At 48.5% G+C, this 22392-nt stretch overlaps 1 protein-coding gene across 4 annotated transcripts in view; it reads left to right on the forward strand.

The window, feature by feature from the left end:
• Rgs3 (regulator of G protein signaling 3) overlaps positions 1 to 22392 on the forward strand; it is a 127163-nt gene that overhangs the window by 80163 nt on the left and 24608 nt on the right. Inside the window, exon 1 of one of the 4 annotated variants that reach the window (XM_042695507.1) lies at positions 14468 to 14489. The exons of 2 other annotated variants lie outside the window; for them this stretch is intronic. The gene's annotated coding sequence lies outside the window, so the exon portion shown is untranslated. Of the gene's footprint in view, positions 1 to 14467; positions 14490 to 14651; positions 14707 to 22392 lie in introns of those variants that run through there. One more of the 4 variants, XM_042695491.1, reaches the window with a different exon arrangement.

The raw sequence follows: 22392 nt of genomic DNA on the forward strand, positions 1-22392 counted from the left end.
CCTCAGGCATGCAAGGCAAGCACTCTACCACTGAGCCACCTTCCCAGCCCTACCATAGAGATTTTATTTTTTTTGTTTTTATCCAAGACTGGGAGTAAACTCAGTATCTGATGCCACGCCTCCAATCCCAAACCATACACTTTTTGAATGTGGTGCTTTAGCCTCCCCCATTGCTCCTGAGAGTAATCAGCTAACAAAACGATTTGTAAAAACCAATATTAATAGAGTAAGAACTGGCCAAGTGCCCGTGGCTGGTGACTCTTACAGGTCGAGGGTGCCTAGGGGCACAGATGGCCCTTGATAGCTCTGCTCCTCCACTCAGCGGCCCACTGTGGTGTTAGGAAACATGAGTCGCCTCTCTGGGCTGTAATGGAAACAGCGAGGAACCAGCCAGGCTAATGGCGTGGGGAGAGGTTGTCTGGTCGGCTGGCTTGTCTAGAAATTCCTGGCGCGTTCTTGCTGGAGTGGAATGAATGGGTTGCTGTGTTTTACCTGGAGCTCAGAGTGCGGCTGGGCTGTGAAGACACTCCCTGTGGACCAGCCTAAAAATAGCAGTGGGAACACTGTGAGGGGAAGAGGAGGGGGCTCCTTAGGGAGCTGGGTGGGGTCGCCTGGCCCCCTTCCTCTTCCTGCCAGGCCCTAGGTAAGGAAGTCCCACAGAGGCCCAGAATGCAGACCCAGGAGGCTCCTAGAGCCATCCGTCCCTCACCGCTCCCCTTATTGCCAACCCAAAGGGTGGGAGAGGACTGGCCTGTAGTCCCAGAGCCTAGGGACACAGTCCCAGAAGGCAGGCTGTTTTCCTCTGGCCTTTTGAGGTTCACTTCACTGCTTCTGGGGCACAGGGCCTGGGAACCCCTGGGACGGGATGTGCTCCGGGCTTCCTGACAGTCACCCTGCAGGGGCGGAGTTCCCTGGCTGGCCCATTCTACAGCTGACCTCAGCCAGCATCACGCCTGGCCCCTGCTGACTTGTCCCCCTTGTCAAGTCCCACACCACTGCAGGGAAGGGAGGTCAAGGAGCAGCACACACACAGCTGGCCTGCAGGAGACAGAGCTGCCAGGTGTACCCTCCTCCTCTGCTCTTCTCAGGAATAGGCGGGCACAGCCAAGGGCCTGTGGCGGGCAGTCCAGGAATCCAATCAGCCTTACGGCTTACGAGCTCTGGGATTGCGGTAAAACAAAGCAAGATCGTTTATCCCACACCTTCTCTTGATGAACAGCTTGGATGGTTGTACAAAGCAGGTTCTCAAAACAGGGCTCGCTCCATCCCCTCCCCTGAGATCTCTCCCAGGGGGGAAATGGCAGCATTGTTATTCTTTTTTTAAAGCTCTTGACTTTTCCTTTTTTGAAGGGGGGGAGTGTTAGAAAAGTAACTCCTGTAATCGATGTTGATCATGAAGAAAACATTCCATACAGATGAATCTGGAGAAGGATATGAGGTTTGCCCTTCATCTCAGCACCCAGAGATAATCACTGTTAACATATTGGGGTATATTCTGTCGGGCACTTGTTTATACATAGATAATTCTTATTTGTAAATCTGGATTACGTGTGCAATTTTGTAATCTATTTTCTTAACAGGATAATGTATCTGTGTTTCCCTGTCAAATAAATAAATATTATTCTACAACATTTATTTTTAGCGCCTATAGAGTATTTCGTTGTGTAGATGAAACATACTTTAAGTTATCTCTAATAATCCAGTGTTTAGATTGTCTCCAATTTTTCCTTGTTACAAAACCCTGAAATAAAAGTCCTTGTAGACATCTTGGTGTTCCAGCACCCAGTGCAGTGCCTAGTACATGTTTGACTCTCAACAAATGTTTGTTGAGCAAATGAATGTTTTGTTGGGATAAATTCCTGATCATGGAATTTCTGGGTGGAGGTGTGTATATATGTAAATAGACTCTTGATCCTGTTTTTGAATCATTCTTTAAATGATACCAGTTTTCTTTGCTTCCTTCCTTGCTTGCTTCTTCCCTCTCTCTCTTCCCGCCTCCCTCCCTCCCTCCTTTCTTCTCTTTTTTTCTTTTCTCTTTTCTTTTTCTAGTACTGGGGCTTGAACTCAAGGCTTGGGAGCAATCCCTTAAATTTTTCATTCAAGGCTAGTGTTCTACTACTTGAGCCATACCTCCACATCTGGCTTTTTGGTAGTTAATTGTAGATAAGAGTCAGCCTAGACTGACTTCGAATTGTGAGCCTTAGATCTCAGCCTCCTGTGTAGTTAGGATTACAGGTGTGAGCCACCGACAACTAGCAAAATGCACCGATTTCTAATCCCACTGTAGAGCCATTCATCTGCTTTGTCTATGTTTTTCTAGTGTTGATTTCTTTGGTTATCCCTTTGTGGGGCTAGGGATTTGAGTCTAGGATCTTGTGCAAGCTTGTCAAGTACCCTACCACTGATCTAAAATCCTAGCTCAGGATTATCTCTATTTAGCATAACAAATTCTACTTTCTGTAAAACAGAGAAGTCTTGGTAAGAGAATGCTTAGTGATAGAGAATGCTTGTTTCTACCTGATGTGGTACATGCCTCTAATCCCAGCTACTTGAAAGGCAGAGGCAGGAAAATAGCAGTCTGAAACCAACCAGACACAAGTGTGAGACAAATGCTATACCACTTGAGCTACATCTCCAGCCTCTTTATGGGTTTTAACAGGTTTCCTTTGATTATTAGAGCCATTGAACATTTATTTATATTTATTGTCTCTTGGGAAGTAGCTTGTTCAAGTCTTTTGTCTGTTTTTCTATTGGGCTCTTTAGAGTTGAATTATTCATTCATGAGGAGCTTTTTATATAATAAGGATATGTGAGCTAGCCTTTTATTTTCTGCTTTAACACTAACAACTGTTTCTAATTATAGGCAGCCATCTATAAATTGCTTTGGTCGCTGAATTATTGTGACATAATTCAAATACAAATACAATGCACCCATCTAAAGTGTATAATTCATTGATTTTTTTTCACATATTCAGATGTGTGTAACCATCACCACAGCTGATTTTTATTATCTCAAAAAGAAATTGTACCCTTTGGCTACCACCTACCAGCCTCACCTCATCTCACGAAACCTAAAATCTGTTTTTGTCTCTGTAAATTTGCCCATAGGGGATATTTCATAAAAAGCAAATCATTTATTTGGATTTTGGTGACTGTCTTTGTTTCCTTAGCACAATGTATTTAGATGCAAGCATGCATCAGTACCCAGTTTCTTTTTATGGCTGTATAATATTTCATCATATGGCTATACCACGTTTTGTTTAATGATTCACGAGTTTATGTACTTTGGTCTGTTATGAATAATGGTGCTATAAATACTTGTTTGCCAGCTTTTGTGTGGACATGTGCTCTTCTCTTGGGTAAATCCCGAGGCATGGAATTGGTGGGTCAGAGGTATCTTTATGAGCAATGATCAGGCTGCTGGCTGTAGTTTTACTTTGCTACCATTGATGAATGAGGGTTCTAATTTATCCATAGCCTTCTTAACAATTATTACTTTTCTGCTCTAAAATGACCAACCTAGTAACTGTGAAACTGTATCTCCTTGTGATTTTGAATCATGTTATAACTAATGTCATAGCTATGAAATGTAAAACATATTTTTGTCTTGAATGTTATAGTATTTACCCCAGGATTACACAATGGATTACTTTTTTCTTTGAACTTTAGGGTTTTATTCTTCAACTTCTAACATTTTAATCTGTGTAGGTTTTTATTTTGCCCAGTCATTTGCAGGATTAGATGTCCCCTTCCCTCCCTTTGCCTTCCTTCCCTTCCCCCTTCCCCCCTTCCTCCCTTCCTCCCTTCCTCTCTCCCTCCCTCCCTTCCTTCCTTCTTTCCTTCCTTCTTCCTTTTCTTCTTTCCCTTCCTCCTTCCTTCTCCTTCTTTCCTTCCTTCCTCCTTCCTTCCTTTTTTCCTTCCTCCCTCCCTCCCCCTCTCCCTCCCCCCCCCCCCTTTCTTTCCTGTTCCAGGGCTTTGAACTCAGGGCCCCATACTATGGCTGGCATTCTTTCACTTGAACCGTGCCTATAGCTCAGGGTTTGTTTTTTGGTTTTTGTTTTTGTTTTATTTTCCGTTAACTGGATGGAGTCTTACAGACTTTTTGTTGGCTTTGAACTATAATCCTCCAGAACTCAGCCTTCTGAGTAGCTAGGATTATAGGCATGAGTCACTAGCACCTGGCTTGCATGTAACTTCTTGTTGCACTTTTCTGTTGGGAAGTATGACCCACACTGCTAGCATTCTAAAAATGCCTTCCTCTGTTTACACATGAGCCACTGGGCGCTATTGTCAGTCCATTATTACAGATGACAAAACAAGGGACCAGAGATGTTAAAGGTGATTCGCATTCTACTAGCAGTGAGTGAGAAGTGTTTCCCTTCCCTGGTCTAACATAAGGTATTGCTCTCTTAATTCTTTGTTGGTATGAGAAGAGAAAATTACTCTCTCTCCTAATTTGCATTTTTTTGATTATTAATAAGGTTGGACTTTTATGTTTATTAGTGTAACTATATTTCTTTTTTGGCTTGTCAATTATATTATTGTCCAGTTTTCTTGTTTGTAAGAGCTCTTTATTGGTTAGGATATTAACCATTTGCTTATTATACAGGTTATAAGTATTTTTCTAGCTTGGAATTTGCCCATAACTATACTTATACTAATCATTTATCATCCAAATATTATCCTTTTGTTGATAATCAGATATTTTTGTATTTGTCTGTTTTAGAGAATAAGGTAGCTATACATTGTCAGGTTTTTTCCTGCCCTGAGATGATAAGAACTATCTTATTTAGATACTTTACCTTTTATTTTGGGGGGGGGGGGCATGTGCATGCACCTGTTGGCCAGTACTGGGGTTTGAACTCAAGAGCCTGGACACTGCCCCTGAGATTTTTTGCTGAAGTCTGGTGCTCAGTTCCACTTCTTGCTTTCTTTTTTGTGTATATGACTAATTGGAGGTAAAAGTATCATAAACTTTCCTGCCCTGGCTGTCTTCAAACCACAATTCTCAGACCTAATCCTCCTGAGTAGCTAGAGTTATAGATATGAGCCACCAGCACCCAGTTTTACTTTTTACATTTTTTTTTTGGGTCCGGTCGTGAGGCCTGTACTGTGGGCCTGGGCGCTGTCCCTCAGCTCTTCAGCTCAAGGCTAGCGCTCTACTACGTGAGCCACAGCACCACTTCTGACTTTTTGCTTATGTGGTGCTGAGAAATCAAACCCAGGGCCTCAGGCATCAAACCCAGGGCCTCAGGCATGCCAGGCAAGCGCTCTACCACTGAGCCACTTTCCCAGCCCACTACCTTTTTTTCTCTGATGAAGGAGATGGATTCCAGGGCCTTGGGCTATGGTAGATAAACACCATCTCTGAGCTACACACTAAAACCCCATATTTGTAGAAACTCATGTAGTTTTTCCCCCTTCCAAACAGTTGACTAGTTTTTCCAATCCCATTTTTGGGAGATGGGTACACGCTTTCCTCATTTCTTCATCTTTATCTTAGACCTAGTTTCCACGTAGAGGTGGGTTAGTTTGGAACTCTTTTGACCCATCTTAACCTGTCTATTCCTGAATCTCGTTGAGGCATTGGGCTTTCACACATCCAAGGCCAGCCCCCACAACCTTGAGGTTACCCACCTGACTCTGGTTAGCAGGTAGCTCCTCCCTTCCCTTCCCTTTTTTTTTTTTTTTTTGTCAGTCATGGGGCTTGAACTCTGGGCCTGCGCGCTGTCCCTCAGCTCTTCAGCTCAAGGCTAGTGCTCTACCGCTTGAGCTACAGTACCACTTCTGGTTTTCTGGTGGTTTATTGGAGATAAGAGTTTCACGGATTTTCCTGCCTGGGCTGGCTTTGAACTGAGATGCTCAGATCTCTGCCTCCTGAGTAGCTAGGATTACAGGTGTGAGCTACCGGTGCCCGTTTCCTCCCTTCCCTTTTGTGTCCACACACTTCACTTATCAAGCCTTACCCTGAATTGGTGAATTTGTCCTCACTCTCATAACCTATAATAATCAGCCAGCCCATCTTCTCTTTGCATTCCTCTGTAATTCTAAGTCTTATTAAAAATCATCTGGAGGGACTGGGAAGGTGGCTCAGTGGTAAAGCACTTGCCTTGCATGCCTGAGGCCCTGGGTTCGATTCCTCAGCACCACATAAGCAAAAAGAAAAAAGCCGGAAGTGGCACTGTGGCTCAAGTGGTAGAGCGCTAGCCTTGAGCTGAAGAGCTGAGGGACAGCGGCCAGGCCCAGAGTTCAGGCCCCGCGACCGGACCCAAAAAAAAAAAAAAAAAAAAAAAATCATCTGGAATTGGAATTTTAGGTCCTGATTGTTTGTTTGAAAACATTAGTGCTATTGGGTATCAAGAATGGATGGCTACCTGTAACCCTAGTTACTCAGGGGGCTGTGATCTGAGTAACCAGTGGTTTGAAGCCAGCTTGGGCAAGAAAGTCTGTGAAACTCTTACCTCCAACTAACAAGCAAAAAAAATTAGAAGTGGAGGTGTGGCTCCAAGTGATAGAGCATCAGCCTTGAATGAAAAAGCTAAGCAAGAATTTGAAGGCTTGAGTTCAAGCCCAGAAATTGTGCGTGTACACATGCACACTCAAATAATTGATTTAAAATGGCATTATTTCATCAGTAGTTAAGTCTATATTTCTGCCTTCATTGCCTGCCTCTTCTTCACACCACAGCTTCTCATTCTGAATTCTAGGCTTTGATTTACTTTAGTCTAGAGATCTTTCTTGAGTAATTTTTCCAGAAAGAGTCTGTAATTTTTCCAGATAATGTGCTTTTTTTAGCCTTTTAGTCTGAAAATGTTTGCCCTCATGCCTGAGTCATAATCTGTATGAATAAAGAACTCTATGTGAACAACCTTTTCCCCAAGAACTCTTAAGAGCGTGCAGGGTGCTGTCCTGCCTTTAGTGTAATAGAGAGGGCTCTCTTTCCTTCATCCCTTCAGATTTCTTTCTTTTTTTTTTTTTAATTACCTTACCCCCTCCCCCTCACCTGTCCCCTTCAGATTTCTTTATGGAAACAGGCAAGATTTGTCATTCCAGTCTTCAGAATTCATAAATGTTACCAGATTGTTTCTGTTTCTAACTAAAAAAAATGTTGGTTATTTTTCCTGGTACAAACTTGGTTAGCTCCTTCAGTCTGAACACCCAGTCGATCTTCACTTAATCAAAGACATTTTTCTGTTTATTTTCCCCAACTGTTTATGTTCTATGTTTATTTCCTTCTTTCTGGAAGTTTTACCTCAAATAATGATAATGAGCCTAACATTCATGGAGTGTACTTCCTTTCCTTCTGCTATAATATGTAGCTTGAACAATATTGTTCTTGTCTCTGACTTATAGATGAAGGAACAAACAGAGACCCTCCCTTCCCCAGAGCCAACCCACTAGCGATGTTAAGTGTTGACAGCAAGATCCTGTATGACCAGTGGGGGAAACTTGGAGGTTCTGGAATGATGCATCAACTCAGATTGGGATAATGAGACTCAGAGAGGGGCAGGGGTTATCAGAGTTGGGATATTTCCTCTCCTTCCATTTATTTGGTTTGAATGACCCTCTTCAGGCCTCTTCTGTCCCTGGGACTCTTGCATGGCTTCCGGGTAGATGTTCCTCTGCCTCCTGCTTTCCCTTTAGACAGCAGCTACGTAACTCTTCCTATTGCACAAACCTAGTTACCTTCTCAGTGCTGGAGGACTTTCATGAGCCAGACTTTGAATAAGCTAGACTTTGAGTGCCTAATGTGCTAAGTACTGCTGGTATATTAAAGTTGCAAGTGGTAAAACAACAACAACAACCCAACTCACATGAGCTTCAGGTAGCAAATGGAATTCCTTGGATTTTGGAAGGGTAGACTTCATGCATAGCTGAGTTCAGGCCTTGACCAGGATCACCATCTTCTCCATTTCCTCTTAGTTTTATTCTACTTGCTTATATGTTGGCTTCCTCCCTGCATAGTGGCAGCAAAGCTGCCAGAAGTACCACGGTCATCTTGACACCCTCTATCATTTCACCAGTAGTCTTGGGCCCGAGTTCTATTGGCTCCTATTAGATCATGTGTCCATCTTGGTCACTGAACACAGTGGGATAGATATGTCAGTTGTCCAAGGTCCTGTCATATGTTCATGTCTGGAGTGGGAGCTAGGCCAAGTCCATATGAATCACCCGATCACCTGATTGGACAACGGGGAAAGGAAGTATAGTTCCTCAGATGCCAAAGAAGGGTGAATGGAGGCCCATCAGGCAGACTCTTATATGACCTCTACTTCATCAACCAATATGGTCCCTGCTCCTACACATCTCCCAGTCCTGTGTGGTGGAAGGTCAGCTGGAGGAGAGACAGACTTCATCCAACTATGATGGGCTTGGAAAGCTGGGCAAGGACTTTGAATGTTGAACTGAGGACGGTGGGAGCAGCTCAGTTGGGTTTGTGTAGAAAGTTCACTGTGGCCAGCCTGTGGAGGCAGGAGCAGCTTGGAGCATTGTCCCTCAGCCAGGGAGAGGTAATGTTGGCCTGGACGAGGCTAGAGGGGCTAGGCTCTGTGAGAGGGGAAAGACCCATGTGGGAGGTGAGAGCTTTGAGATTGGTGATGAATGGGAGGAAGGAATTTGGGATGACAGTGCTCAAGAGCCTGGGCTCAGGCGCACAGGAAAATGGTGGTATACTCTGAGCTGGGAGCAATGGAGAGTGGAGAAGGAATGGACCCATGAGTCCACTGTAGATGAAGGCGGTGTGTCAGAGTCAGAGGGAGAATTCAGGACATGGCCATAGAAAGTAAATCATGACCTGTTAAACCATCCCAGGGGAAAAAGCCGGCATTTGCATAGACTGTAACACTGTGTGTGATTCATTACTGGTTTTATAACACCTGTGCCAGCTATACTCTCTTCAGTAGGACCCCTTTTTTTAGTCACACACTTAGATGTGGTAACATCACAGGATCATGAGATTCCATCATAAATTTGAATCATAAGTCTTTATCATTTCCCACGTGGAGACCACCCTTTGAGTGACTGATCTCTTGCAACCCCTGTACACATTCTAAAGACAGGGCAACTAAGGCACCGAGAAGGGGTTATCTTTGCTCCAGAGTTGGCCGAAGGCAGCCACAAAGTATTTTGGCCCAGTCTTTTCTCTGCTGACCTTCTGCTTTCATGACTTGGGCTTAAGTCCAAGCAGTAGGTTAGACTCCAGGGAGTGAATGGATGGATTGTATCTAGCAGTCAAGGCCATGGGGCTGGCCTTGTCCCTAGCTGAGCTGCTGGCTGAACACTTCCCAGGAACTCTGGCTGTCAGGACACAGCCAGGCCCTGGAGTTGGCGCAAGCATAGCAAGTCGAGGATTGCTCCCAAAGCTTGAAATCTCAGAGCAGCATGAGGCCCATTGGGTGGGAGCCAGGATGGGAGATGGTCATGGCACCTGGCCATCCTGAGCTGCTACAGCCACCCAAGGTCAGGCTGACACCGCAGAGGCCAAAGCTGGCTGGTGGCACTCCTCAGAGCTGGCTTGGTAGGGTGACATTTGGCCTCCTGCTCACACACGTGGGCTTCTCGTGGCTGTTGCTAGGAGCTCCATTTCCATGAACCGGTTGGGATTGTCCTTTGCTGCCTGAGATCCCTGAGGAAGGGACAGCTGGCAAGGGAGGGGTCGTAGAGGAAGCACAAGACTGGAGGCAGAGTAGGTGGGCCAGGAGCGCAGGTGTTGAGTGACACTGTTGTGCATCTGCTTTGCCATGTCACCTTTCTGCTTCTTCATTTCCTGTTTCGTGTGACGGGCTGGGGGCTATGGGTGATTAGTCTATTCCAGGCACCTGTTGGACCCTCCTTTGCCCCTCCCCCCCACCCCAACACACAGGTCTACATAGAACTTAGCAGTTACATCAGCCTTCCCAAGGCAAAATCTGTCCATTTACACCTGATGGCCACAGTGACATCACAACACCGCGAGCAGGAAGTGTGTCAAGCATTCCACGTGCATCCCCTCAACTCGTACCTCTGGGAGGCAGATGCTAACCAGCGCCATTTGTACAGACAAGGCAGCTGAGGCTCAGGGATGTTGAAATGACTTGTGCTGTTTCCTCTGATCGCTTGCTGAGTCAGTTCCTTCAGTGAGAAAGCCTACAGTGCTGCGGGATTAACTGTGCAGGCGAGAGGTGGGGCTGGGATTTTAGACATGGAGGATACAGGCCAGGAAGCACAAAGGACTTTGGAGCCTTCAGACTTCAAGTCAAAACTCCCTGGGAACTTGAACCTGTGGATACCTGCTCAGTCTTCCTCTACTCCCTCCCTGTGGCACCTGCCCCCCACAGAAGAGAAAGGGCTGCATTTTAACAGCAGTGTGTATGCATGCCTAGGTGCTAGCATCCTAGGAGCCCAAACATGGCCGGACAGTCCCTGCTTGTAGTCAGTGCCCGGGTCTGCCATACTGGTAGCAGGCTGACTTGTCCCTTTGTGGCATAGGCTCCAGCACAGATCAGGGACACAGTTGTTATTGAAATAGCAAATGTGGACTTTCTTGGCTGACCCTGAGGTAGAAGTCTTTGTACATGGAGTTTGTGAACCCTCAAACCAGGGCTTATGCGCCCTGGTGAGTGACAGCCCAGAGTTCCCTAGGTGGGATTGCACATTGAGAGACTGGGTGGGCTGGGGTGGGTGCACTGTTCATGGGGAAGGTGATGGGCAGGGTTCCGGGTAGGGTCTTGGGAATGTCAATCAGGCAACATTGAATTTAAGGCAGTGAAGACAGGTTAAGTATGGGCCACAGGGGAGCAGGTCCTTGGCACCTGTCAGCATCCTTGGGCTGCTGCTATATCTCCCTAAAGGCCTCTCTGAAGCCTGAAGTCCTGCCTGAGAGTGCTACCCTCCAACACTGGGAGAGGGTTCCTGCTGAGCCTCCCTGGTCCCAGCCGAGGACACTGATGCCAGCTCATCAAACCATAGGGAGATTGCCTGTGTGACTGGGCTCACGGGCCCTAGTGTTTGGGGGAACAACTGAGGTATGGTACGGGACTGACAAGTCACTTGGGTTCAATCTATAGCTTTGCAATGGCGGGCGTGTGACCTTGTCAGATTTCATAGTGTTTCTTGGCAATGGGCATCTTGGCAATCCTACCTGATAGAGTTCTGAGGACTTGAGGAACCCAGGCTACTTGTCACCCTGAGAAAGGTGCACAACAGCAGGACAGAGAATGCCAAATGAGTGTTTGTTAAATAAAATATATGGATCATGCTGGGTACTCGGGGCTCATGCCTGTAATCCTAGTTACTCAGGAGGCTGAGATCTGAGGATCACAGTTTGAGGACAGCCTGGGCAGGAAAGTACATGAAAAGAAAGAAAGAAAGAAAAGAAAGAAAGAAAGAAAGGAAGGAAGGAAGGAAGAAAGAAAGAGAAAGGAAGGAAGGAAGGAAGGAAGGAAGAGCCAGAAGTGATGCTGTGGCTCAAGTGGTAAAGTGCTAGTATTGAGCAAAAGAAACTCAGGGACAATGCCCAGGCCCAGAGTTCAAGCCATAGGACTGGTGAGAGGGGGAGGGGAGGGAGCGATATGGATCAACAAATGGGAGAAACCCTGAATATGTAGGTGCTGAGCTCTGTGGGCTGTGAGAAAGCTGGACCTTGCCACTTTCCAGGCCCTCATTGTAGCCATGCTGAGCAGCACCATCATTTACTCTGTGGTTTGGTGCCGTGGATGGAGCACTAGATGGGGAGTTAGTTACCCTGACTCCTAGCCTGGCTACCCAATGGCTGTGTATTTGTGGGCTAGTCACTCACCCTCTCTGTACCTCTGTTTCACTGGCTTGGCTAAAAGTGTGGAGAAGAGTGAAAGACCCCCAGGGCCTCCCTAGTGGCTGTCAGCAGCCCCCTGATCCTGCCACAGGCTGTGCCCGGGAAGATGGCTGGCTCTACTCTGGGCATTTGGAGGCCCGGGTAGGTAGAGGACTATGGCTGAGACAGACTCCCTGGGGTACTAGATGCTTCCTAGCCTGGCCAGATCCCGAGCTCCTTCAGCCCCTTCCTCCTGATGATTGCATTCTGGACCTGTTCAGGGCCCAGCGTCCTGGTTTGGCAGAGCTGCCAATGTCTAATTATGGTCTCATTCATTAGACGATGTGTCTGCCCTCCATCTCCCACACTGCCTGGCAGCTTTGTGAGTGGAGAGCCAGGCCACCTGTTCTCTGCCACATCCCCCAGGCCTCACTCAGGGACTGGTATGTAGTCCATGCGCCGGAGTTATGTGTTGACTGGAAGAAGACAAAACTGCAGGGCATCTTTGTGCCACACTGTCCTACATCTTCAGGCTCCTCACCTGAGCATCTTACCCCCAGCACCAGACAGCCCATCCTGGGACCTACCAGCCCCATCGGGAAATAGCTCAGTCCCAGTAGAATTGGCCATCTCTTAGGACTTAGTTTGCTGATTTTGTGATTTTTCTCTCAGAAGCCTGTAGGCTATTTCCCAATCTGGAATGTTCCAGGGCTCTAGTAAGGACAGCCATAGCTCTGCTCCCAGGGATGTGATGAACGATAGGTAGGATTGATAGGTTAAGGATATTCTCTTAGAACTGCATACATGTGTGGCTCGTGAGTGTGCGAGGCCCCGGGACGGAGAGACAGAAGAGAACGTGTCAAGGGACAGACAGAGGGACATTTGGAGACACTGAGATTGCCTCAGGAGAGAGAGAGGCTGAGGGGGCAGTACTTTGGTCTAGCATGACTGAGGTGGGGTATGGGGAGGACAGGAGAGGGGTCTTCTTCTGCACTGGCATCCAGGGTCCTTGGATGAAGATGGGAAGGGTCAGTGGATTGGGCCCCAGTCCACCCCCTACCCCCCACCCTCCCACTCCCCCACCCCCCAACCCTACCCCTCACAGCTACGACATCAGACAACAGCTCTGGCTGGCAGCTTTTTGCAGTGGTGAAGTTAGGTGTAGTCTTTAATCGCGGTCCTCACAGCCACTGAGCTGAGTGACAGTGGGCAGCTCTGAACTTGGGATTTCTTCTGTACCGGAGACTCTTCACCTGTCAGGGGGTAGTAAGAGTCCCCTGCCCTCCCCTTTAAAAGGTGCTGGTGAAGATTAAGTGAAGGAACAAGTACCAGCTCACTGAACTCCCTATTAATTCCACATGTGGGCAGGTCAAGGGCATCAGACCCATTTTACAGATGAGGAAACCAAGGTCAGAGAAGGGCAGGGGCTTGCTCAGTAGGACCCAGCCAACCAGTGCTGGGGCTAAGCTAGAATCGGGGTCCTCACCTCCCCAGTCCAGTACTCTTACCTCTGTCCTAGCACACCCATGGTTAGCAATGTCTCCTTCGTTCTTCAGAGGTAATCTGCCCATTTGGGCAGAGGAGGATACAAGTTCTTTGTCCAGCTTGCATTCTCCAGAGACTGGCACACAGGGTTCCCAATAACCATGTATCTAGTCCAGTGCCAATGGCTTACCCCTATGTAATCCTAGCTACTCAGGAGACTGAGACCTGGAGGATCTTGGTTCAAAGGAAAATTCTGGACACTCCATCTCCGATTAACCTGCAGAATTCTAGACTAGAGACACAGCTCTAGTGGTAGAGCAGCAGCCATGAGTGAACAAGCCGTGTGAGAGCATGAGACCCTGAGCTCAGACCCTGGTACTGGAGAAAAAACAAAACAACAACAAAACCCCAGAAAACAAAAATTAAAAAAAAAATCCTCCATGTATCCAGCTGGGACACGGAGAGGTGACTAAAGCCACCACTCCCTGGCCTCCCCGAGGGCCAGAGCATTCTCCAGCCAGCTGTGTTGGCTGCAGGACCCTGAGTTCAATCGCAGCCTCCCAGTGGGACGGAGCTGCTGCATGGGGGTGGGGGTGTGACAGGGAAGCCTCGGTGATTGGCTGGGTCCTGCCAGGGAGCCGGGCTTTGCAGGGCTCCAGCCAGGGAGCCCCAGGGAGGTATGTGGGGTGGATCCCAGAGCTGGAGCATGCCACAGAGCAGGATGGCTGCTTCCCCCTCTACAGCTGCACTTTGGGGGGCCAGCTGGGGACTTGGGGATGGGTGGCAGGGGACCCGGCATGGTGGAGTTGAGCGTGTAAGCCAGGAGCCAGCGCAGCCTCTTCTGCGGAAGGACTGGCTGCCTGAGGACTCTCTTCTATGAGACATCCCTGAATCCTCCTTGGATGAAAGTGGTTTGGGAAAAAAAAAAAAATCACAAGAGTTTTCTATTTGATCGAAGACAGAAATCCAACCTCTTCGCAAGAGTGGTGGCAGCTCGCTGGACAGGGTGTGTGTTTGGGAAGGCACTCGCTGGAAGAGAAGGAGGAGGAGGAGGAGGGAGGGCGACAGAGGAGGAGGAGGGGAGGAGGAGGAGGAGGGGGAGGAGGGACGGGGTGATGCAAGGGTTTTGAGAGAAAAAAAAAGAAAAAAGAAAACGCTACCTAGATGTGGGAGGTGGAACCTGGTCATTTGGTTCTGTTTTTCCCAGCAGGTACCGCTCCCCTGGGGAACTTGGGTAAGTCCATAAATAGCGCTGCTGACACAAAGGCGCTCTGTCTGGGGTAGGCAGCCTTGACACTGCCGGCCGGCTGCCCGCCCTAGCTGCTACAGCCTCAGCCGCCCGCCCGCGGGAGGAGCCGGGTGGAGACCCGGGCAGGCGGGCGGGCGGGCAGGCGGGCAGGCAGGCAGGAGTGCTGCCAGGAGTCGCCTGGGTTCCTGCTGGAGTGTGCTGGGTAGGTGCCTTGGTGACAGGGGTCGGTGAGGATGGGCTGGGGTGGGGTGGGGGGCTCGTGTCCAAGCCACCCATGCCCCGGTTTCTATTGTTTCTTCCCCAGGGCAGCCATTGATAGGCACGTTGTTGCCAAAAGGGTTGTGTTCTGTTGTATTCTGAGATAGCTCTGTGTGTGTGTGTGTGTGTGTGTGTTCTGGGGGGGGGGGGGAATGCCCTACTAAGGGCAGGGGACAAGCGTCCACTGTTCAAGGCTTCCCGCTTCTGGGCTAGCCAGCCAGCTTTTTCTCTCTGGGAGAGACAAGGAATGTTTGGGACACTGCACCGGGAAGGAATGCTGGGGTCCGCAGCCTGGGCTATTGTGTCAGGGATGCTGGCCGCACACCAGGCAGTGGGGATGGTAATTCTTGTGGAGTTCCACTAGCAGGGAAAGAGGTAGGGTCCAGGGCTGGTCTTCAGGGGTGCATCTCTGATCCTGGAACTTGGCTCTGACAGAAATGTCCCCTGGAAACCCAAGCAGGCTCACCATACATACCTGGTGAGCTCAGCGCTCCCTTGGGGGAAAAGCCTGCACCTGCTGCCCTGCCTCCCACTGAGACCCAGGAAGGCAAGGGGGGTGGTTAGAGACCCACTCACTCTCCACAGAACCAGCCACTGTACGCCAGCAGACAGAGGCCAATGCTTTTCTCAACTCAGAAGGTCCACATCACTTATTTTTGTCTCAGGTGTCTAAGAACCCTTGAACCCAGGGCCTGAGATGGGAGGGAGAGTCTGGGCTCAGAATGGGGAGAGGCTTTGTCTGGCTGGAGCCAGGACCAGGGCCTCTGCCTCTGGAACAGTGAGGATCTGACATAGAGGAAGCCTTTACCCATATCCATGCTACGCAATTCGGCTTTGAACCTGGCACTTCTACTTGAGACGCCAGCTTGGAGCAGGCTGACTAGGTTCCCCATCAACTTGTAGAAACTTTCCACACTCCCAAGACTCATGGTGAGGGCTCCTGGCTTCCTTCTCGGGATGCTGGAGTGGGTGCATCTCGGAAAGGCAGGAGCTGTGGAGGCCTGTCCCACTGATGCCCATGGGATCTCAGCCAGGGCACTGCAGTGAGAGTCAAAGTTTCCAGCATGGCCCCTTGAGTCTTCTGTGCCCAGCCAAGGGGCACCTCCCCTTCTCCCCAGCTCTCGCACATGGCATGGCTTAGTCCAGGGCGGGCCCTCTGGGAAGCCAAGTTCCACAGTCAGGCCCAGTCCAGAAATGGAGAAACAGACAGTTGGGAAAGATAGATGCTCTGCTGGGAAATATTCAGGGTTTCCAGCTAAGACAAAGGGAATTTGACTTCTGATTATCAGTACTTGGTATCAATAAGAGCATCACACTTCCAATCTTACCTTGTCTTTCTTTCCCAACTTTTGTGCATGCTGTTTGATCTGCCCCCGAATTCCTCTCTTTTCTTCCTTCCAGGTCTTAACCAAACTGCCACGGCTGGTGTGAAGAAGTCCCACTACTGGTGGACCTGCTAGCTGCTCTGTGTCCCATTGATCACAGGCTGTGGGCCTATTCATACCTTAGTCACCTAAGGGACATGGCTGGATGGCAGAGTTGAGTTGCCCCGGTTAGCTAGGGTGGGATTTTCTGTAGGAAAGGAAGCTCAGTATGTCAGTCCTAGCATTGTGCCTAGCGGGGGAGTGGGCACTGTTAATTAGGGGGCCTGGTGAGGAGCTCCTATAGGAAGGGTCCCAAGTCTCTGTGGGGTTTGGTGGAAGGCGAGACAATAGGAAAAACCTACTCAGTGGTTCTCTACCATAGTCTGAGCTATGGAGAGTAGGGCCAGGGGTGGAGAGTTTGGTGGGGGGAAGGAGAGGTTGACATCTCTGGCTAGATCAAATGCAAAGCTCATAGTCCCTTGCATAGACTATGGGTGCTTGGAGTCAGCTCCCTGAACCCCCGTGGGATGGTGCTAGCCTGGCTGCCTGTGGGGGAATGGTGCTGAGCCAGGGGTCTGCCCGGCTGGCTGGGTAACAGGGTGCTGGGGAGGGAGTGCCTTGCTCAGCTGGGTCTCTAGGGACCTTGAGAGCTTCCCATTTGGATTGTAATGAACACCCTAGAGATGGCAGAGTGTGTTGTTTTCCCTCCTGGGCGGACAAAGAGGGAACTGAGGCTGCAAAGGAAGGGTTTTTTTTTTTTTTTTTATTATTGAGGTTACATGCAACGCAGAACGCAGGATGCGATTGCTTAGCCCTCAGTCTCAGGATACCTGGCTTTTGTCTTGGACACACTCCAGTGACCCACCCCTTGTTAGACCCTTGGGTTGACTGATGAAGCCTTCTGGTTTTTGGAAGAGCAGCGTATGTGGTACAGAAAGCCCAGGAGACCCAGGCGCCTGGAAGTCTTGTTCAAGGGACAATTGAGGGGAATACGCCTACTTTTCCAGTTCACTTTCCCACTTGGGACAACCAGGAGCTGGATCAGGTATTGCTAGGCTCCTTATAGTCATCCCATCCTCTGGACACTCTCTCCTATTCTCTGGTTCCAAGAGTCAGGGTCAGGGCCAGGGTCTGGCTCATCAGGGAAGCAGCCTCTGACCTTTTCCTCAGGCGCCTCTGGGTAGAAGCCTTCTCATGCAAGCTGCAACCCAGGCCCCAGCTGGGAGGTTTGTTGTTGTTTGTGGAGCCAGGCCGTTTCCAAGATGTCATTGCTCAGGGAAAACCATCATTCCTCCTAGGGATAAACAAGGCTGCTTATGGCTCAGCCTCCTAAGCCTGGGGAGGCTGGAGCCACTCACAGCAGGCCAGCTGGGCTCAGCCCCAGGAGCAGCACACAAGCTCCACCCAGGCATCCAGGAGTGGGGATGGGGACACAGGGGTGCGGGGCCCTGAGCCACTTGGGAGATGGGAACTTCCAGGCACTGAGGAGAAAGGAGAAGTCTCAGGATAGCCTGTTCATTCTGATGGTGGCCTAGAGTGTCCCTGGCCACGTATGGAGAGCTGCCAGGTGTGCCCCCTGCTCTGGACAGCTCGGAGCTTCCCTCCTCCTCTGCCCTCTGTGGGTCAGTTTGCTTGCACCTGGCACCACGACCCAGGCTGCTGCCAGAGAATTCCCTATGCCTTCACCCTAGGAAGGCAGAGAATGCAGTAAGTTGCGTGTGGTAAGATTGGGTGCTTTTTGGTTTCTCGTGTTTGTTGTCGTTGGTCACAGGGCTTGAACACAGGGCCTACATGCTGCCTCTGAGCAGTTTTGCTCTAGGCTCTACCATATTAAGCCACAGCTCCACTTTTGGCTTTTGAGTGGTTAATTGAAGAGTCTGACGGGGACTTTTCTATTCAGCCTGGCTTCGAACTGTGATCCTTAGCCTCCTGAGTAGTGAGGATTATAGGTGAGAGCCACCAGTGAGTGGGTGCTTTTTTTATTTATTTTTTATTTTTTTTAAACCACAGAGCTGAGGCTCCCTAAACTGTCCTGGTACCTCTCATTGGGGTTAACCTTGAGTGATAGAACTTTGGCACTCAGGGCAGGGGGCAGAGGGTGAGGTGACTTGAAGAGGGGCAGAGAAAGGATTGGACAGAGCCTCTGAGGGCCAAATGACTGGCAGGAAGCAGCCAGGGGAAGGGACATGAGACAGAAGGTGGCATTACTCTGCCACTTCTCAAGTCGGGTTGCCAGTGGTGTCCAGCCAGGGCATGAAACCTTCCCTGCTCAGACCTCTGTTAATGGAGTTCCTGGCTGGTCCAAATAGTAGCTCCGTCCTGTCCTTGCCTTCTATCTCCCTTCTATGGATGTTAAGTGCCTTTTGTGTCACTTGCCAAGTCCTGGAGGTGTAGACATGCAAGATTCAATCTTTAGTGTCAAAGATGAGCAGGAAATGGAGAAAAGCAGCATGGCTTTGCAAGGTTCCCTGTGGGAACCTTGGAAAAGAATCCAGTCTGCAGGAAGTGAGGTTGAATCTGCCTGGGTAGATACTTGCCTATTGAAAGAATGGGTCTCTGTCCCACTCCACCCCTCTGCCCTGCAGATGTGCTTCTGCCAAGGTATTGAAGCTGCCTTCCAGTATCTTAGGTAGTATTTTACTGTGTCCTAAAGACCATTGTGTGGGTTTTGGACTTGAGGGATAGATTCAGCTTCACAGTACTTTCCCGGGGCCTCTCCTGCCTGGGACACTGCCTGAGGAGCTCCCAGCCTCACTGGTCAAATGCAGTGAATTTGTTCAGCTCATAGAGATTCGTCATGCGCCTGGACTCAGGGTCATCTTGCACTGGGAATGCTGAGCTCTTATCTTATGGGTGGCTGCTCCTCTACCTGTGGGCGAGGTAGTTAGGAGGGGGACAATAACTCCAAAGGCATTCAGAGAACAGGGAAGTAAGACAGCAGCTTTTTGCAGGGGAAATGGTTGGAATGTGCTAGTAGAGTGTGTACAAAGGACCCAGAGCTCTCAGCCAGAGAGCAGAGGAAACACGGGTGGGTGGGGGTTGTCTTTAAAATTCTAATGTAAGAGAAAGATCAGCAGTATGTAGCTGATGCATTTTCACCCAATGAACACATCCATGTAGCCTCCATCTGGGTCAAGAGATAGAACATTCTAGAACTCTGAAACTTCCTGTATGCTACCTCAGTCATTATGGACTACAGGTCATTCCTAATCTTGATTTCTGTCATTGAGTAGTATTGCCTAGTTTTGTATGAATGGGATCAACGATAGATTTTTTTTTTTGCATTAGCTCTGTGTGTGTGTGTGTGTGTGTGTGTGTGTCCATCCTAGGGCTTGAACTCAGGATCTGGCCTCTGTACCTGAGCTTCTTTTGCTCAAGGCTAGTGCTCTATTCCTTGAACCATAGCTCCACTTTTTTTGGTATGATTTTTGTTTGTTTGTTTGGTAGTTTATTGGAGATAAGAGTCATGGATTTTTCTGCCCAGGATGGCCTTGAACTCTGATCATTAGATCTCAGCCTCCTGAGTAGCTAGAATTACAAGCATGAACTACAGATGGTGTCTGGCTTATATTAACATTTCGATGGTGAGATTCATCCATGTTACTGTACTTTATTTTGTTCTGTTCTGGCTTCACTGTGTGTATAGACTCTAATGTTTCCACTTTCCACGAACATTGTAGTTGTTTCCAGTCCCAGGCTGTAATGACTGGGGCTGCTATGGATGGCTCAGATGTGTCTTTGGAAGTGCTATCTTGCTGTGTGTTGGGTAAATACCTCAGTTGCTGACTCATAGAGATGTACGTAATTAGCTTTGGTAGATACTATTGTATAATTTTCCAAAGTGTGCCGCTTCATCAAGCCTTGTATGATAGGTCCACTGCTTTCTGTGTTCACCAACACTATAGGTATTAGATACTGTCATATTGTGGTTTTAATTTACATTTCCTCGATGACTAATGAGATTGTGTACCTTTACATATGTTGGCCATTAAGATGACAGGCACTTGGGCAAAGTGCCTCTTCCAGTCTTTCCTGCATTTTCCTATCAGCTTGTCTGATTTTATCTAATCAGTGGGCGATTTAAAAATATTCTAAATATGTGTTCCTTGTTGGACAAACACATTACAAATGCATTCGCCCACACTAGAGTTTGTCTTCTCTCTTGTTTGGGAAGCTTTGAAGAAAAGAAGTTCTTGATTTTAATCAGTCTACTTTGCTAATTTTTTTTTTTTTTTTTTTATGGAGAGTGCTTATTGAGTCTGTTTTTGTTGTACATTATAAGGTTTCGGGCATCCCATCTGCCCTTTTATGGGTGGGGGGTTGGTTCCAGGATACCTTGTGTGTAGCAATAACTGCATATCCTTCCCTGCACAATAAACCATCTCTAGATTACTGATGATACCCAATACAATGCAAATGCCAGGGTATTCTAGGCTGTCATCAGAGTCAGAATGTGCCAAGTGCCCTGTCTACATGGGCACTGGCGGATTCAGGTGTCTGGACAGTCCTTACACACTATCTTGTTCAGAGGATAATGACTAGAGAGCAAAGCCTGTACATTTTCACTACAGAAAGTTCACTTCAGATTTTCGATCTGTGGTTAGCTGAATCTGCAGATATTTAAACCCACAGATGTGGAAGGTGAACTTAACTCTCTTGTCTTCCAGAAGTTTTATCATTTAAAATATTTTTTTCTGCACAGAGTGATATAGAAATCAAGACTCCTTTTCTGTGGGTGTCTATCCGATCTATTAAAAATGCCATCCTTTCTCACCATGGGACATTGTTATCCTCTCAGAAATGGTGAGAATACATGTGCAGGTAGGCTGGATTTTTGAAGCATGAGTAGAGGGTCTCCAGTATGTGGAGCAGGGAGAGCAGTTGTATTTGCATGACTGTGGCTTTCTGTAGAGGAACCTGAGGTCCAATTCCATTTGGTTGTTCAGAGGGGAAAAAGAGACAGGGTAGTAGAAGACACATGGGAGTAGCCAAGTGCTTGTCATCCTAGCTAATCCGAAGGCTGAGATCTGAGGATTGCGCTTTGAAGCCAGTCCAGGTAGGAATGTCCATGAAACCCTAATCTCCAATTAACCAACCAAAAGCTAGAAGTGGCTCAAGTGGTAGAGTGCTACTAACCTTGAGCAATGCCCAGGTTCTGGCACACACAAACAAAAAAAGATAAATGGGGGCGAGTAGCCATGGTGAGGGCTGGGATTTTATCCCAGAGGGCTAATGAGGGCTACTGAGCAGGAGAATATAGTCAAGTCTGAGGGAAACTGAGGGGCATGAAAGTCTCATGACAGGGGGTTGTCAGGATGGTGAATTTGGACCAGATTCAGCCCAACCCATCCCCAGCCTCACTCCCCAGCAGAGACAGGGCACATCTGCCAGGAAGGCTGGAGTGTGCCTGGGGGCATTGGAGGGTGACCTTCAGCCACAGCATCGTGGATGAGTCCAGTGTTCAGATGCCCAGTGCTGTGTCCATGAGTGGAAGAGCCTCTCTCTGCAACTGCTGCTCACTGAGCCCCCAGCACGGCAGGCCTTGAAGGAGTAAGACAAGGGAAGGGGGGGGTCTCTGCAAAGGAGAGCTCGCCACTGCCCCAAAATTTCTATACTTGCTGTGTCCCTGGGACAGGAAGATCTGGCTATATTTTGGGCCCAGATCTGACCCTTCTGGGCTGGCTGAGGCTCTGAGCTGCAGAGATGATCTGGGGGCAGCACTGAGTTTGGTTTCTTTGCTTATGACAAGGTTATGAATATACCATTGTCACTTGGTAATCTGTGGAGGATTGGTTCCAGAACACTCTGTGGATTCCCAGATCTACTGATACACATGCAGACAGGCCTAGGCCACACAGGAAGCTAAGCCCCTAGGAAAGCTGAGCACAGGCCTGACCATCTCCTAGCCTCCAAGGCCTTTGGCCTGGACCCCAGTCTTCTCCCCTAAAGTATGCACCAATAAGACTCCTGTTGTAGGCTGCTGTGAAGGTCAGAATGTGCCAGGTGCCCTGTCCCAGAATTGGATGCAGGAAAGGGAGTCAAGGGTGCCAATGATGGTAGAAGTCATTGTTGTGATTACAGGTGCTTACTGAGCACCTACTGTGTGTGTGTGTGTGTGTGTGTGTGTGTGTGTGTGTGTGTGTGTGTGTGTGCCCCTTGCTCTTTATGTGGATTGTTGCCCAGAAGTGCTATGGTAAGGGCACTTAAAGTCTCTCCCATCTTGTCATCTTGATGAAAAGTCCAGCCTTTAGAGGTTAAGCTGGCTA

This window comes from Dipodomys spectabilis, unplaced genomic scaffold (genome assembly GCF_019054845.1).
Source record: "Dipodomys spectabilis isolate Male_0828 unplaced genomic scaffold, ASM1905484v1 ptg000006l, whole genome shotgun sequence".
In the NCBI taxonomy this organism is placed as follows: Eukaryota; Metazoa; Chordata; class Mammalia; order Rodentia; family Heteromyidae; genus Dipodomys; species Dipodomys spectabilis.